General features: G+C 47.2%; 1 pseudogene; it reads left to right on the top strand.

Annotated features, from left to right (window-relative positions):
* Window positions 1-2,474: 2,474 nt before the first annotated feature.
* Window positions 2,475-17,733, top strand: part of LOC115482076 — a 40,794-nt pseudogene continuing 25,535 nt past the window's right edge.

Here is a 17,733-nt window from a genome sequence, read left to right as displayed (position 1 = left end):
CCCCCCCCCCAGGTCCGCCTGTCTGAAGTACACTGCACCCACTACAACTGTTCCAGGGACCTGTATACTGCTGCTATGGACTTGAGTATGGCATTTGAGGCTGGCAAAAAAGTATTTTTAAACTTGTTTTTTCTGGTGGGAGGGGGTTAGTGACCACTGGGGGAGTAAGGGGAGGTCATCCCCGATTCCCTCTGGTGGTCATCTGGTCAGTTCAGGCACCTTTTTGAGTCTTGGTCGCAAGAAAAAACTGGACCAAGTCGGCCAAGTGCTCGTCAGGGACGCCCTTCTTTTTTCCATTATCGGCCGAGGACGCCCATGTGTTAGGCACGCCCCAGTCCCGCCTTCGCTACCATGCCGACCAGCCCCCGTGAACTTTGGCCATCCCCGCGACGGAAAGCAGTTGAGGACGGCCAAAATCGGCTTTCAATTATGCCGATTTGGCCAGCCTTGCGAGAAGGACGCCCATCTCCCAATTTGTGTCGAAAGATGGGCGTCCTTCTCTTTCAAAAATAAGCGTGATGGTGGATGGACTGAACCACCACATCTAGGAGTACACACACCTGCCTCCCATTCCTCTGGCCATGCTCAGAATATCACACTTACCGCAAGACCGTTTTGCACATGTGCTGGGTGCTTTCCCTCCCAAACTGCAGGCAGATTTTCTGTGCATCTCATTGGAATGCAATTTCCTTTCCGCGTCAATCGCTATTCCTTGTTCGGTAAGTTGAGCTGCAGCTATAAACACACGTGGCTATTAGCCACGACTTTTGAGCATTAGCCCCTGAGAGTACCCACACCGATGCCCTTTGGCTGTGCAGTGATACAGCTTGCCAGCAGATGGCAGCAGATTTCAATTTTAGCTTCCTCCTTTCATTCTGAGGTTTGACATGAGATGGACCAGGAGAACATAACCCATGTGATAAGAGTCATAATCAAGAACTCCGCCCACCAGAGATCCCCTTAGACCACACTGGGTCAGACCGAAGGTCCATCAAGCTCAATATCCTGTTTCCAAGTACCTCAAGATCCCCAAAGAGTAAAACAAGCTCTTATGCTGCTTATCCTAGAAATAAGCAGTGAATTTTTCCAAGTGAGATAAGAGGCTGGGGGAGGGGCATAGGCATAGATGCCAGACTGTGGGTGCTCCCAGTATGGAGTAAAATCCTGTGAGCCAGATGCACTAACTCCATGGAAAGAGCCCTTCCCTTACCGGGCATGCATGAAGGAAATCGCATGCAAATGAGCTGCTCGCTGTTAGCTCATTTGCACGCGATTTCCTTCCTAAGGAGGGGAAGCCAGTCGGCCAGCTGAGCATGCGCAGAGCAGCCAAACGTTATGCTGGCTGCTCTGCGCATGCAAAAGACGGCTTCTTACACGTCAAACGCGCTGTGATTGGCTGAGAGAGACCTGGAGGGGCATAATCGAAAGGGACATCCAAATAGTTTTGATTTGGACGTCCTCGCACCCCGATCCCCGATTCTCTCTGGCAGTTTTTGGGCATGTATGAAAAACATGTCCAAGAGAAGGACGCCCATCACAAAATCCGAGGGGAAAAATGTCCAAGTGTTCGTTAGGGACGTCCTTTTTTTTTTTTTGAGTGAAGGGCGTCCAAGTGTTAGGCGCTTGAAAGGACGTCCCTGACGAGCACTTGGACGTTTTTTTTCTTCCCATTTTTGCGATGGGCGTCCTCCTCTGCATGGGTCCCGCTCACAGCAGCTCCGAGAGGTGCAGACCTCCCGTTAGGTTTTCCACGGTGCATGGGGTCGGAAACGGTAGTGCATCGCTTCGCATTCACATTATAATAGTAATTAGCTCATCTGCATTCCGTTTTCATTAGCTGTTACCGTGACAGGAAAATGGCTCGGAGAACCCTTTCGTGCATATCCCGGTTTACTACTTGCGCGCTAAACTGGCTAGAAGCAGTTTAAAACCCAGGTTGCTGGCTCGTTAAGTTTAGTGCATCTGGCCCTGTGTCCGGGGATTTGTGTTGAATTTAGCACCCACAATCATTTTGAAAAGTTGGTCCTCGGTTGTCTCCTGCAGGAAACTGCGATGCGAGGAAGGGAGACTCTGAAGTTTGATGAAGGACTGGATGGGGGGGGGGGGATTATGTGAGGGAAGGTCTCATGTGTATGGTGGGGGAGGAGCAGAATGGTATTTTGCAAGAAAGTATGATCGAGACGAGGTGTGATGGTGAGGCAGGTCTCTTTCAGGACGGGTGTGATGACTTGTGGGGGGGGGGGGGGATCTCTCTTGCAGGGAGGTGTGATGAGAGGAGGTGTTTCCTCCTGCGGGAAGGTTTAATGGCTGGAAGGGTCTCCTGCAGAGAACTGTAATGGCGGGGGGGGGGGGGGGGGGGGGGGGGGGGGGGGGTGGGGAGATAGGTGTGACGGGAGGGAGGTGTAGGTGTCTCCTGCGTGAACGTTTAAAGGTTGAGGGGGGGGAACCTCCTGCAGGGAAGTGTGAGGGCTGGGGGGGTGTCTCCTTTGGCACTGCACTACTGAGTGTGTCCGGTCTCAGCTCACGTGACGGGAGTGGAGCTGTGCTCGGTCGTGCAGCAGCTTCCCGGACTCCTCAGTGCACAGCCGGCGCCACCGGGGAGGGAGGATGATCAGCAGACTCAGGACGGCCGTGGCCAGTGTGGTGAGCGGCTTGGCCGGCGGCAGCAGCTCCTCGGAGCAGGAACCCCATGATCTCCTCCCGGAACCGGCCCCCTTGCCCCCGAGGTACCCTGTCTGCAGACCCGCCTTCCTCCAGCTGATCCCGGACCAGGAGCAGCAAGCTGCCGACCACACGGTCAGAGCCGTGCAGACCCCCCAGGGGTGCAAGCGCCTACCCTGGGACACGGGCTATGCCGAGTGAGTAACACCCTCCCCCTCCCCGATCGCTCCCCGTTGTGTCTGCATTGCAGAAGTGAGTGACTGTGGTCTCTGTGCAGCTGCTGCACCAACAGGGACTGGGTTGGCCCGTGCCATCCGGTAGCCCATGCAAAGAGCCTTTCCAGAAGCCCAGAGACTCCTTCCTGGTTGCCCTCCCTGTTTCCTCAGCATTATACACCTGTACACCAGCCACACTTCAGATCTAAAGCAGGATATGAATCAGGGGGGGCTGACCTTTGTTGACCTTGAGCATTGGTCGACCCATTTCAGTTTTTTAAGGTACTACTACTACTTAACATTTCTAGAGCGCTACTAGGGTTACACAGCGCTGTACAGTTTAACAAAGAGAGACAGTCCCTGCTCAAAGAGCTTACAATCTAATAGATAAGAGTGAGACAAATATAGGACAATCAAGCCATTGTGACATCACTGATGAGGTTGGCTCTTAGGCATTGGTGGAATGAGGCATTATGACATCACAATCTCAGCTCTGGTTAAATCACTGCTATATGTAATACTACTACTACTACTACTTAACATTTCTAAAGCGCTACTAGGGTTACGCAGCGCTGTACAGTTTAACAAAGAGAGACAGTCCCTGCTCAAAGAGCTTACAATCTAATAGACAAGTGAACGGTCGGTCCGATAGGGGCAGTCAAATAGGTCACGTTAACACCTGTAAGGTTTTTTTTTTGGGGGGGGGGGGGAGGAAGCACTTTTCAGTATGCTTCAAAACCACTTATTTGCTGATTTCAGGCCATCCAACATTAAAGTGGACTAATCAGCTTTAATGAAAAGGATAAACCATAGACCTGGAATTCACTCTTTTGTGCCTGATCTACTGCTATTACACAATGAGCCTATTATTAATGCCTGGCCTTCCCTGCACCCCTGGATGCCCAGGACTCCCCCTCTCCTGCAGCCCCGACTGGCCCAGATCATTCACTAGATTAAACTGGGCTTTCTTCAGGCTACACAAAGTATTGTACCAGATTTTTCCCCTTAGCCATCTATCCCCCCTTCAATCTGTCCAGAACTCTGCTGCACGTCTTATATTCCGCCAGAACCGATCTACTCATATCACCCCTCTCCTCAGGTCACTTCACTGGCTTCCGATCAGATACCGAATACAGTTCAAGCTTCTCCTACTCACCTACAAATGCACTCGATCTGCAGCCCCTCCTTACCTCTCTACCCTCATCTCCCCTTACGTCCCTACCCGTAACCTCCGTTCACAGGACAAATCCCTCCTCTCGGTACCCTTCTCCACCACCGCCAACTCCAGGCTCCGCTCATTCTGCCTCGCCTCACCCTATGCCTGTAACAACCTTCCTGAGCCCTTACGCCAAGCCCCCTCCCTGCCCATCTTCAAGTCTTTGCTCAAAGCCCACCTCTTCAATGCTGCCTTCGGCACCTAACTCTCACCTCTCAGGAAATCCAGACTGCCCCAATTTGACTGCCCCTATCGGACTGACTGTCTTTAGATTGTAAGCTCTTTGAGCAGGGACTGTCCTTTATGTTAAATTGTACAGCGCTGTGTAACCCTAGTAGCGCTTTAGAAATGTTAAATAGTAGTAGTAGTAGTAGATGGGGGAGGAGGGGATTGAATCAGAAGGATGGGTGGAGGAGGGGGCACCAAAATTGCCATTCATGGACATACAGTAAAGTCTCGATTATCTGACCTGCGCTGATCCGACTGGCATATCTGACAGACCCCCCACCCCCCCCCCCCCCCCCCCCCCCCAGTGACATCACACGGCTTCTCTTTCCGTTTTCCGACCTCGGGATCCTACTTTTACCACCGCTGTGAGCCCGGGACACCTGCTTTTACAGACTTTGTTCTGCATTGTTTGAGGGGTTACCATTGTTTTCCGTATTATCCGACTTTTCATTTATCTGACAACTGTCGGTCCTGTTTAGGTCAGATAATCAGGACTTTACTGTACTATAAAAACTTGCAAAGCTGGGAATCCTTTTTATGAATATTAAATACATCTTCTTGGGATGGGGAGGTGAGCACCTGAGTTTCTCATTATGGAGTGGGGAAATTCGATATTATGCTTGAATTCTTCAGGAGGCTCAAATCCAAACCATGATGCACCCTGTTCTCCAAGGAGACTGAGAGCCAGATATTCCCAGATGTTGCCTCACTGGTGGGTTTCCTCTCCTGTCGTCTGTTGTGGCCTGTGTTGGGTGGTGTGCGGTGGGACTGATCGGCATGTCATAAGGCCCCTTGCAAATGCATTGACCAGGTTGGGCATGAATCTGTTTTGTAGGGCACAACAGAAAAATGGACACCTCATGACAAAGAATAAAAACCTAAGATATGAGCCTGTCCTACGTCTCCAACTCTGGGGCACCCTGACCTCTGGTGTCCTTAGATTTCTAGGGAACAGTTTGATATACAGCTGCTATTTCCAGAGAGAGTGCAACACCCTTCCCTTCCGGAAAATAGTAATTTTACATTGTCATCTGTCCATCATGTCCTGCTTCCCCAACCAAAGAACTTGGCTATAGGTTTTTCCTCCCTCCACCTCCCTTTTATGTCTCCTTTTCAAGGGCATATACGGGCTGGAATGGGTCAACTAGCCAGCTATGGAGCAGGAGCGAGCAGCTAACCAAACTCATACACAGCCTATGAGGAAAGGTAAAGAGCCCAGGGATCTTCAGCTTGGAGAAGAGATGACTGAGGGGACATATAATACAAGTCTATAAAATATTGAGTGAAGTGGAAATGGTAGACGTGAATTGTTTGTTTACTCTTTTCAAAAATACTAGGACTAGGGGACACACAATGAAGATACTAAGTAGTAAATTTAGAACAAATTGTGGAATATGATTTTTCACTTAACATGTAATTAAACTCTGGAATTCGTTGCCAGAGAATGCTGTAAAAGCAGTTAGCTTAGCAGGGTTTAAAAAGCATTTGGCTAATTTCCTAAAAGAAAAGTCCATAAGCCATTATTAAGATGGGCTTGGGAACATCCACAACTTTTTTTCCTAGGATAAGCAGCGTAAAATCTGTTTTCTTTTGCTTGGTACTTGTGATCTGGATTGGCCACTGCTGGAAACTGAGCGCGATGGACCTTTGGTCTATCCCAGTATTGCAAGGCTTTTATTCTTATGTTCTACCTGCTGCTCATGTGCACTGAAAGTCAGAAGCCCTGGGAGATATGATAGAGACACTGAAATACCTCTGTGGCATAAATGCACAAAAGGCACGTCTGAAGGGAAACTCTGGAATGAGGGGGCATACGATGAAGGTGAAAGGGGACAGATCCAGGAGTAGCCTGAGAAAATACTTCATTATGAAAAGGGTGATGGATGTGCGGAACGGCCTCCTACTGGAGGTGGTGGAATTCAAGAAAGCTTGAGAGAAGCAGATAGGGATCTCTACGGAAGGGACAGTAGATAGCATGGATGGGCAGACTGGATGGTCTTTATCAGCCTTCATTGTTCTCTGTTTCTATGTTCGGCTCTGCATTAGAAATTACAGGAGTTAAACCGTGGTGGGATTAGCTCAGCCCCTGTAGATATTCCTCTTCCCAGACCTGCTGAGTGACTGTGATATTACATATCAAATGCATTAAATAATACCACAGCCCCTGTGAAGTATCTAAAACCAAAACCCAGTCTAATTTTGGAACTCGGTTTTCTCCGATGAAGTTTTTCCACAGGGGCGACTCATACTGTAAATCAGTGGACCTGAGCGGACCACTGGCCTATGGAAAATGAGTCTCGATTATCCAACCTTCGCTGATCCGACCATCCAGTATATCCGACAGACCCCACCCCCTGCAAGCTGCTGTTCGAGAGTGCCCATTATGGGTGTCTGAGCGTTTAGCGCCAGCTGATTTTTCGCACGAGCTAAAAACGCTAGCGCTCCCTTTTAGAAGACCCCTTTAATGAGGTTGAAGAAGAGACCTGAGAAACTTACTGAGTCTTTCAGGCTTTGGGAGATTTGGAACATTCCTTGCTGAATTGTTTGGTTAATGTTTTGAAGATCCCTGAATCTGCTCAATCTCATATTAAGCAATGTGGGGATATTGCTGGGAAACAAGAAAAGAGGGTGAGGATTATGGAGTCTCAGATGGAGAAACTGCAGTCTGCTCAAACAGCTCTGATGAAGGACAGTACGAACATTCGTCGGAAACGGGAAGCTTTCGAAACCCGTGATCTTAGATTGAATGTGAGATTTTAGAATTGCCAAAAGTCCCCTGTTCTCTCTCCGAGGGAGATGGTGAAGAAATATTTGAAGGAGACATTGCAAATCTCTAGTGACGCAATGCCACCTATCACAAAAGCTTTCTATATTGAATCAGGGACTCCAGGTCCAACGAAGGCTGCTAGGGTAGGGGCTGATGGTAGTTTTGATCTTTCTGGTTTTCTATTGTTACCAAAGCAACCTTGATAACCCCCTTTGCCTTGCAGCATAACTGTGATTGGATTCTTCAATCGTAGTTTTGCTTTAAGGATGTGAGTTTTCTGGGTCAGTCACCATCGCCATAGGCTACCTTTGCTGGCGGGGGACCCCAACCCCCGCCAGCCGAGGTCCTCTTCTTCCGGCGCAAGGCTTCGTTCTGTTTCTGTGAGTCTGACATCCTGCACATACCAGAGTATCATTTCGGGTGTATTTACTCAACAGAGCGTGAGGAAGAGCCCTGAATTGGACAGCGACGCTTCGCTCAGCCTGGCTGGCCCAGCTGTTCCTCCGGCACTTCCTTCGGCACTCCGAGATATGGCAATGCCTGAGATGCTGACAGCGGTTGGAACTCCACCACCGTCTACGGCCTCTGTTGGGGGGAAGGCTTTACCCTCTACCCCAAGAATTATTAAACCTGGAACTTGGGCCAATGTCCCGACTGCACCAGGAGGAGCTATGCATGATCCAGGGAAAAGGTTGGTTATTCCATCCCTTGTAAAACTGATGGAGGTGACCTTTGACTTCATCTGGAGTGCTTTAGACTCAGTTTACAAGGTATGTGCCTTATCTGTATCATCTATTGATGAAAAGGTACTCGAGGAAATAGTGAATGTGCTTGGAGGGCAGATTGAAGAACTTTCAGGCCAAGTGCAACAGATTAAACAGTCTCTTTTTTTTAATTATTATACTAGTAAAAAAGGCCCATTTCTGACACAAATGAAACGGGCACTAGCAAGGTTTTCCTCGGAGTGTGTATGTTTGAGAAAGTGTATGTGCGAGTGTGTGTGTGAAAGAGAAAGAGTGAGTCTGGGTGCAAGTGTGTCTGTGAGAGAATGAGAGTGTGTGCAAGTGCGTATGTGACTCACAGTGTGTGAGAGAGAGAGTGTGTTTCACACAGATACAATGTGTGCGAGAGAGAGTGTGTGAGACACAGACTCTCTGTGAGACTGAGTGTATAAGACCAAGAGAGTGTGTGAGTGACTGTGACACATAGAGAGTGAATGTGATACAGTGTGAGACATAGAGGCATATTTTCAAAGCACTTAGCCTTCCAAAGTTCCATAGGTTTCTAAGGAACTTTGGAAGGCTAAGTGCTTTGAATAGAGTGTGTGAGAGACAGTGTGTGAGAGTGAGAGAGAGAAAGACATTGACTGTGAGAGAGAGTGTGTGTGTGTGACAGAGATACCTCCCCCCCCCTCTCTGGTGTCAGGCCCCCCCCCTCCCTCCCTCTCTCTGGTGTCAGCCCCCCCCCCCCCCCCCCCCTCTCTCTCTCTCTGGTGTCTGACTGTTACTGTGCAGGACACTGAGCTCTGGCTGTGCTTCAAGGAACTGACCAATCCTATTTAATAGAATGCACCTCCAACATTCTGAAGCCGAGAAACCTCATATGGTTGGTCACTTCTGCTTGTGACGAACCTGGAAGTACTCGAGGGCGGAGCTTACAGAGATGGAGCCTGAGCTTCAGAAGCTTCAAACCCTTCACTGAAGCCACGGAGTCAGCTTCAGAACGTTGAGGTTGGTTTTTATTATATAGGATTTTTAATTTTACATCACATTCAAATTTCAAGGTTAAACACTTGAGTCAGAAAAGCATTACAAACTTCCAAAAGAAAAGAAAAGCAGAAGATTATAATACATTATAATTATATAACAGTGAAGTGTTAACACTCAAGTCCACATAAGCTGGATCCAAGAAGTCCAAATTTCAAGAGGTATACAAGAAGAAAAAAAAAAGAACTTATTATAAGTAATTATACCTAGAGCAGGACAGCAAATTATTATATTAAACTCCTGTTGAACTTCTGGAGGCAATGAATGATGTCAAATGTGAAGGGTCCGAGAAAACATATTTTGTCAAATTAAGTCGAATGATGCATTTGCAAGGAAATCCTAAATCAAATACTCCTCCTAATTGGAGAACAGCCGGTTTAGGAGTAAAATTGTTTTCTCTCCTTCTTGGAGTCTCTTTCGAGACGTCAGGAAGCAAATTCATTTTTAATCCGAGAAATAATTTATCTCTATTTTTGAAGAACAGTCTGAAGAGCCGTGCTTTATCTGGCGTTAAAGCTAATGTGGCTATCGAGGTTGCTGGTTTAGCTTGTTCCGTTTCAGAAGTTTCCAAAATTGCTGACACATCCAAAGACTCATTTTGTTGTTGCCGAACCAATTCTTTTTGTGGTACGTAATAAACTTGATTAAAGGGTGGCAAACTTGCTTGAGGAATTTCTAAAACTTCTTGAAGACATCTCTTCAACGTATCTATTGGTTTCACCATTTTAACCTTCGGAAAATTTATAGATTAAACAGTCTTGAGCTGTTTTCTTGCCAGATCAGATGCTTTTAGAGAAATTTGGAGAACTTTGAGAATTATACAAAGCACTTGAACTGTAATGAACAGAACTTATGATAGTAGAGAAGGTGTAGAAGGTTAGGTTTAACTGTATTTTTAATCTGTAGATCGTACTAGTTATGTCCCTCTTTGTCATTTTTGGCTTGCTGTGCTTTTCTGTTAATGATTGGAGTTCTTAGTTATTTGTATGTTTGTATGTTTGTTTGTTTGTTTGTTTGTTTGTATGTATGTATGAGTTGTATTTTTTTAATGTAAACCGTTCTGTTTTGCAGTTGCAATAAGAAACGGTATATACAATGAATCAAACATATAAACGGCGAGTGACCGACTCACTCGCAAATGCGCAGTAGAGACTTCCCTCTCTGTCCTGCCCCCGCGTCAATACGTGATGACGAGGGCGGGACAGAGAGGGAAACTGCGCCGCCGAAGTTGATACCGCTCCCCCCCCCCACCCACCCACCCGGGGTCGCCGCTACCGTTACCCCCCCCCCCCCCCCGGCCCGGGCCCTCTCTCCGCTACTAAACTTACACATCCATTCGCCGGAACGCAGCACACACATCAGCTGAGCTGCCGTCGGCCTTCCTTCCCTGCCTGTGTCCCGCCCTCGCTGACGTTACGTCACAGGAGGGCCGGACACAGGCAGAGAAGGAAGGGCCGACGGCAGCTCAGCTGATGTGCGTGCTGCGTTCCGGCGAATGGATGTGTAAGTTTAGTAGCGGAGAGAGAGAGGGCCCAGGCCGGGTAGAGGAATGGCGGCGACTCCGGGGGGGGGGGGAAACGGTAGCGGTGGCGACCTCGCGGGGAGGGAGAGAGGGAGGGGGAAGTAAGGAAAAACCCCAATACCAGCCCGTTTTTACGGGCTCAACTGCTAGTAAATGATAAATGATGAACTTGCGCCTGTTATATTTTCCTCAACTAATGACTACTACTACTACTATTTAGCATTTCTATAGCGCTACAAAGTGTATGCAGCGCTGCACAAACAGAGAAGAAAGACAGTCCCTGCTCAAAGAGCTTACAATCTAGTAGACAAAAAATAAAAAAAATAAAGCAAACAAATCAATTAATGTGTAGAGGAAAGAGGAGAGGAGGGTAGGTGGAGGCGAGTGGATACAAGTCAAAAGCAATGTTAAGAGGTGGGCTTTCAATCTAGATTTAAAAATGGTCAAGGATGGGGCAAGACGTAGGGGCTCAGGAAGTCTATTCCAGGCATAGGGCGCAGCAAGACAGAAGGAGCGAAGTCTGGAGTTGGCAGTTGGATTTATCCAGGGAACGGAGTGAACGGGAAAGGGTGTAGGGAAGGACGAGTGTGGAGAGATACTGGGGAGCAGCAGAGTGAGTACATTTATAGGTTAGTAGAAGAAGTTTGAACAGGATGCGAAAACGGATAGGGAGCCAGTGAAGCGACTTGAGGAGAGGGGTAGTATGAGTAAAGAAATGTTTTATAAATACCTGCAGGAGGTATTTAAATACTCCTCAGAAGGTCTCCCATCACTGCATAGGGTTTATTATCTACCAGTCCCTAAGATGCAATGGACTCCTGAAAGAGATTCGTCTGTGATGGATGTTTCATCAGATAGTCTGGACTTGACTGGCATTTTAGAGAAGTGCTCGAGAGGTAGCTTGAACAATTTTTGTTACTCAGTTATCTTTAATATTTGTGCTCTTATATGGGCATTTTTGAATGAGTGGAGTAGGGAATATTTACCCCATGAAAGAAACTTGATAATAGTGTCTTGTTGATTAGACCTTGGCAGAAGCCTCGGTTCCTGAGGGTATTTCCCACTTTCCTCATTTCTTTACATTCATTCCACACAACCCTTTTGGATTGTGTTTGGCTGTTTTTCAGTTCTCGGGGCATTTTAGAGAAGTCCCATGAAGAAGTTGTTATAAGGACTAACTTGTTAGTGACATTTTGTTTTCTACCAAAATAAGGAAGCGTTATTGCAGCTTTACTTTGAGACTAAAGATTTAAGCTTTCTTGGGGGGAAAGTTTTGATCTTTCTTGACGTGGCCAAGTCTACTCAGTCCAGATGTAGGCAATTCCTGAACCTTCGTGAATGAGTTATTGATTTAGGTGCTAAGTTTCAATTAAGGTATCCCTCCGAATGTGTATCCAAAATAATCATACTTATATATCTTTATAACGCTTCCCAGATTTCTTGGAAGGTAAAGGTTCTGCTATCAGTGGAGAATGAGCCACCTTTGCAATGCTGACCCTTTAGTAGTAATTGGCACTCAATTTGCTATTTTTTACTTTTTTCCCATTTATTATATCCTTTTTCCTCAGGAGTGTTGGGATTCTTGTCACCCTCTGTTGTGGACTATATAACGCCAATTGTTTCGTACTGTGTTTTGGTTTCTTTTTGGGAATCATTTCTGTATTGGTCCTTTATCCTAATTTGAAATTGTTTTTGATGTATTATGAAAATGTACATTAAAAAAAAAAGAATTTGTACATCATAAACAGAATTTATGGAGTACCAGTGGAGAAGGAACAATCTAAGGTTTCTTAAGCCCCAGTAGTTGTTCTGGTGGATATGGTTAATATGTTATGGAAGTTTTGGGAATAGCACTGGAAATTCTTCCGCCATTGGTGAGAACATATTATATAACTATTACTGGGAAGATGAAGCCTGAAATTCTGGCTTCTGTAGGGGTGACCAGCAATCTTTATATCTGACTGGCTTTCTAGAATCATCAGTGGACGTTGTGACACTAAGGACAACCCTGGGGATGATGTTTGAATTGGAGCCTGATTGCAACTGGTTCTTCATTTACTACTACTACTTAGCATTTCTATAGAGCTACTAGACGTACGCAGCACTGTACACTTTAACATGAAGAGACAGTCCCTGCTTGATAGAGCTTACAATCTAATCAGGACACACAAACAGGACAACTAAGGGATAAGGACAAAGAGTAGCAAGATTGCAGAATCCCAAAAAGTAGCAAGATTCTGGAATCTCAAAGAGTAACAACATTCTGTGCTGAGTCCCAAAGAGTAGCAAGATTCCAGAATCCCAAACACTACTACTACTTATCATTTCTATAGCACTACTAGATGTACGCAGCGCTGTACACTTGAACATGAAGAGACAGTCCCTGCTCCACAGAGCTTGCAATCTAATCAAGACAGACAAACGGGACAAATAAGGGATAAGGACAAAGAGTAGCAAGATTCCAGAATCCCAAAGAGTTGCAAGATTCCGGAATCCCTAAGATTATCAAGATTCCGGTTCCCAAACACTACTACTACTTATCATTTCTATAGCACTACTAGATGTATGCAGTGCTGTTCATTGAACCTGTAAGAGACAGCCCCTGCTCGACAGAGCTTACAGGTTAATCAGGACAGACAAACGGACAAATAAGGGATAAGGGAATTATTACTTAAGGTGGGAATGATAAAACAGACATGGGTACTGAACAAGTGAATAGGAGTTAGGAGTTAAAAGCAGCCTCAAAAGGGTGGGCTTTTAACCTAGATTTGAAGACGGCCAGAGCTGGAGAGTGATGTACTGACTCAGGAAGCCTACTCCAGGTGTATGGAGAAGGGTACAGATAAGAGAGATTTACCTGATGAACGGAATTCCCGGGAAGGAGTTTAGGGAGAGGTAAGAGTGGAGAGGTACTGAAGAGCTGCTGAGTGAATGCACTTGTAAGTTTATATTTCAAACATTTTGAATGATCTGCTTTGGGATCTAAGATACATATATTCCTGATCTTCAAGAGATATGCAGAAAAAGCGACAGGACCTTTGGTGTTTAAATCAGTGGCGTAGCTAGGTGGGGTACCAGGGGAGTAACTGCGCCCCCAAACGAATTCAGACAGTCCCGGCACCTATTTTTCAGGCAGTCCACCGCACTACAACCGTGCGTGCGCCTTTCCGCTACCCCTGGCGTCACAAACCTGGCTACGCGTCTGGTTTAAATCGTGGGCCATGTGCCTTTGAGCTAGGTTTTTGTGGAAATTTCCTCATTTATGTGTTGTAATGTTGTGGGTGGGTATTTGTTTTTGTTTTTTGATCCCAAGCAGATCGTTGAGGTGCCTTTTTACTAAGGAGTGCCCAAAAGTGTCCTGCCCTGGTGTAGGCGCGTGTTTTCGACGCAAGCTGGTCCATTTCCTGAGCGCGCCTGGAAAAAGGGGATTTTTTTGTTTGATGTGCCAGAAAATGGACGTGCGGCAAAATGAAAACCAGCGCGCGTCCTTGTTCGGCCTGAGACTTTAAACGCCACCCACTGTCTTAGCGGCTCAGTCTCTCGGCGGCCCTAACACAGAGGGTTGCCATGCTGCATTGTGCCATGCTCTCCTAGTGGAATAGACATAAGATATTATAATGCCACTGTATCGGTCCATGGTGCGACTGCACCTAGAGTATTGTGTTCAATTCTGGTCGCCGCACCTCAAAAAAACATATAGTGGAATTAGAAAAAGTGCAGAGAAGGGCGACAAAGATGATTAAGGGGATGGGACGACTTCCTATGAGGAAAGGCTAAAGCAGCTATGGCTCTTCAGCTGGAGAAAAGGCGGCTGAGGGGTGATATGATAGAGGTCTATAAAATAATGAGTGGAGTTGAACGGGTAGATGTGAAGCGTCTGTTCACGCTTTCCAAAAATACTAGGACAAGGGGGGCATGCGATGAAGCTGGAGTGCAGTAAGTTTAAAACAAATAAGAGAAAATGTTTCTTTACTCAGCGCGTAATTCGACTCTGGAATTCGTTGCTGGAGAATGTGGTTAAGGCGGTTAGCTTAGCAGAGTTTAAGAAAGGTTTGGACGGCTTCCTGAAGGAAAAGGCCATAGAATGTTATTAAATGGACGTAGGGAAAAATCCACTATTCCTGGGACAAGCAGTACAAAATGCTTTGCTCCGTGGATCTTGTCAGGTGATTGTGACCTGGATTGGCCGCTGTCGGAGACAGGGTGCTGGGCTAGTTGGACCTTTGGCCTGGTCCCAGTGTGGCGATGCTTATGTCTTATGTCTTACTTGCATTTAGGAGGATGTGAGTATCTGCATTGATTGATCTTATAATGAAAGAAATTAGTTTTGCTGCCGTCTGCTCTGACTGGGTTGTTGGGTTTTTTTTAAAGTCTTGAAACTAAAAAGCCTGGAATTAAAACTGAAAGCAGTGTGCTGAGTACACCACAGTAGCCAGAGCACAACCCACAGCAGGGTGTGCACCTGAGGATGTGTGTACAGACTGTGGGACTGTGTGAAGCAGGTCAGTTGAAGGTCATCTCCCCGCGTTTGAGAACTAGCTTATGTATTTAGTGTGTCGTAGCCTGGGGAGTGTGATTCCACTGATACCAGTGTATTATTAAACATAATGTTTTCATTAAAAACAAAAGATGCACTGAATTGCAGAAGCAAAGAACATTTCGCCTATGTGGGAAAATAGAATTTGAAGGAAAGGATGCCGGCAGTGCTTTCAAACAAGGCTTCTTGAAGCTGGGTTTTGCAGCTCTCACGGAGGAGGAAGTGACTGTGTTTAGCACAGGGCAGGGAAGCACTCGCTAGCAGTCTGCTGGTTCTAGCTTGGATTTTGTAGGCTGGTTTCTTTGGGCTGACTGTACAAACCCACAGGGCTTGGCTTAAGCACTACGCGGAGTAGGTGGCTGACCAGGGCGGCAGCTTGTTGGGGTGGCAAAGAATAGGCTGCATTCAAGGCAAAGCAGTAGATTCAAACAGCCACAGATGCGTAGCTACTATGGGCCACGGGGGCCTGGGCCCCCATAGATTTGGCCCTGAACCCCCCCTGCCACAACCCTCTCGCCCCCCCCGGCCCGCCACCACCCCTCCCCCACTGCCGTCGCATACCTTTGCTGGCGGGGGACCCCAACCCCCTGGCAGCTGAAGTTCTCTCCTCGGCCGCAGGGCGTTGCTTGCTGAATGATCTGATCAAGTTTCTATGCGTGGTCAGACGCACGCACAGAAACTTGATCAATCATTCAGCAACCAACGCCGCGCGGCCGAGGAGAGCAACTTCGGCTGGCGGGGTTGGGGTCCCCCGCCAACAAAGGTACGCGGCTGGAGAGGGTTGACGCGGGAAGGGGGGGTTGAGAGGGTTGCTGCGGCGGGGGGGGTGAAGTTGGCGGCGGCGGGGGGGGGGAGTCGGCAGCGGCTAAAATGTGCCCCCTCACCTCGGGCTCTGGACCCCCCTCCCGTCGAAGTCTGGCTACGCCCCTGCTGTCAGCCTATACTTTACCACTTTTCCTGTTCTGATTGCTAATATGACTTGACCTTCCTGTGTTTCTCAAATGTTTTGGGCTCTGTCCAGAGGCGTAGCCAGACTCATGGCCCTTTTACTAAACCCGCGTAGGTGCCTACGTGCGCCAGATTGGAGTTGCCGCCCAGTTACTGACTGCCGGCACCTTGCGGGTAATTCAATTTTGGCACGCGTCCGCTACGTGCGTCTGAAACATATTTTTTAATTTTCTGGCAACGGACACAGCAGGGTCATTACCGCCCAAATTCTTTACTTCTAAGTCTATGGCTGGAGGTAAGGTCTCCGACCCAAAATAGATGTGGCGCAGCTTTGATTTTGCTGCATGTCCATTTTTAGCAAAAAAAAGAGGCTTTTTTTTTTTGCAGGCCACGTGGCGTGCGGCAGAAAAATTATTTTTTCAGCCGTGCATATCGGATGCGTGGCAAAAATAAATTACCTCAAGAGCTACGCGGTAGCCGTGCGATAGTCCATTTTGGCGTGTGTTGGGCGCACGTAGACGCTTACGCGGCTCAGTAAAAGGGCCCCAGTGGTTGTGGAGATTGTTATTCCCATATATTCTAATGGAAGTCAGAACTTCACGTCTATGGAATGTTTTACTGAATGTGTGTTAGCGTTTTTGCACTTACTATGCCTTAGCAGCACAAATTAATGTGGTAAACTGCTCTTTGCTGCCCTTCCCACCGGAACTGTGGCCCTAGGCAACTGCCTAGTTCTGCCTGCTGGTTGTGCCAGCCCTTAAGCTGGATGCTTGCTAAAAGAGTTTGAGGAACTGGAATGTAAATAAACTCGAGGTCTTGCTACACAGTGTCACAAGATCAGTCCTCCTCCCCCCCCCCCCCCCCTCCAGGCCGGTAAGAAATTAGCCTTCACCGCATTACCGCTCTGCTGCTGACCCAATCGTGGGACTTCCTGCTTTGAATATGTACAACTTCCTATTGCAGAATGGTGTCAGCTGTTCCAGGGCAGTGGCAGAGCTGCAGAAATGAGCAGAAGACCGACAACAATTTTGCCAGGTATCTGATGCATCCAGGCATCTCCTGTTGGCCTACAAGTCATTATTATCAGAATTGTCTTAGCCAGAGATCCTAAAACTTTTATTTCTCAGTCTAGCAAAGAATAAAGATTTCTGGGTTTGCTTTATGAGCTCTGGTTTGCATGGTTTAACAGCTTATTCTCTGCCCTTTGTCTTTTGGTAAAACACAGGTGTCCTTTTGTAAGGTGCGCTGAAAAGTGGCCTGCGCTGGTGCAGATGCATGTTTTTATTTATTTATTTAACACATTTATATCCCACATTTTCCCACTTAGTTGCAGGCTCAATGTGGCTTACACTATACCGTAGAGGCAGGCTCCGGTTCAATAATACAAATACATAGTACAGTAGTAAGCATGTAAGAGATATCAGTATAAAGCAACAAGGAAATTAAGAGGGGGTGGTGATAGAAGTCTAGTACGGTCCATATTTTGCTGTGCCGCAGGAAGTAGGAAGTTAATTTGGGTCAGGGGGGTAGGCCTTCTTAAACAAGATGGTTTTTGGTAGTTTCCTGAAGTTAAGGTGGTTATGAATAGATCTCATGGTTTTGGGCAAAGCGCAGTGGCGTTCCTAGGGGGGCTGACATAGTAACATAGTAGATGACGGCAGAAAAAGACCTGTATGGTCCATCCAGTCTGCCCAAGACAAACTCATATGTGTATACCTTACCTTGAATTTGTACCTGTCCTTTTCAGGGCACAGACCATATAAGTCTGCCCAGCAGTATTTCCCGCCTCCCAACCACCAGTCCCGCCTCCCATCACCGGCTCTGTTACAGACCGTATAAGTCTGCCCTCCCCTACCCTCTTCCCCCCAACTGC

Source organism: Microcaecilia unicolor, chromosome 12 (genome assembly GCF_901765095.1).
Source record: "Microcaecilia unicolor chromosome 12, aMicUni1.1, whole genome shotgun sequence".
Classification (NCBI taxonomy): Eukaryota; Metazoa; Chordata; class Amphibia; order Gymnophiona; family Siphonopidae; genus Microcaecilia; species Microcaecilia unicolor.
The sequence above is the reverse complement of the archived record's forward strand: the minus strand, read 5'-3'. Positions and strand labels throughout refer to the sequence as shown.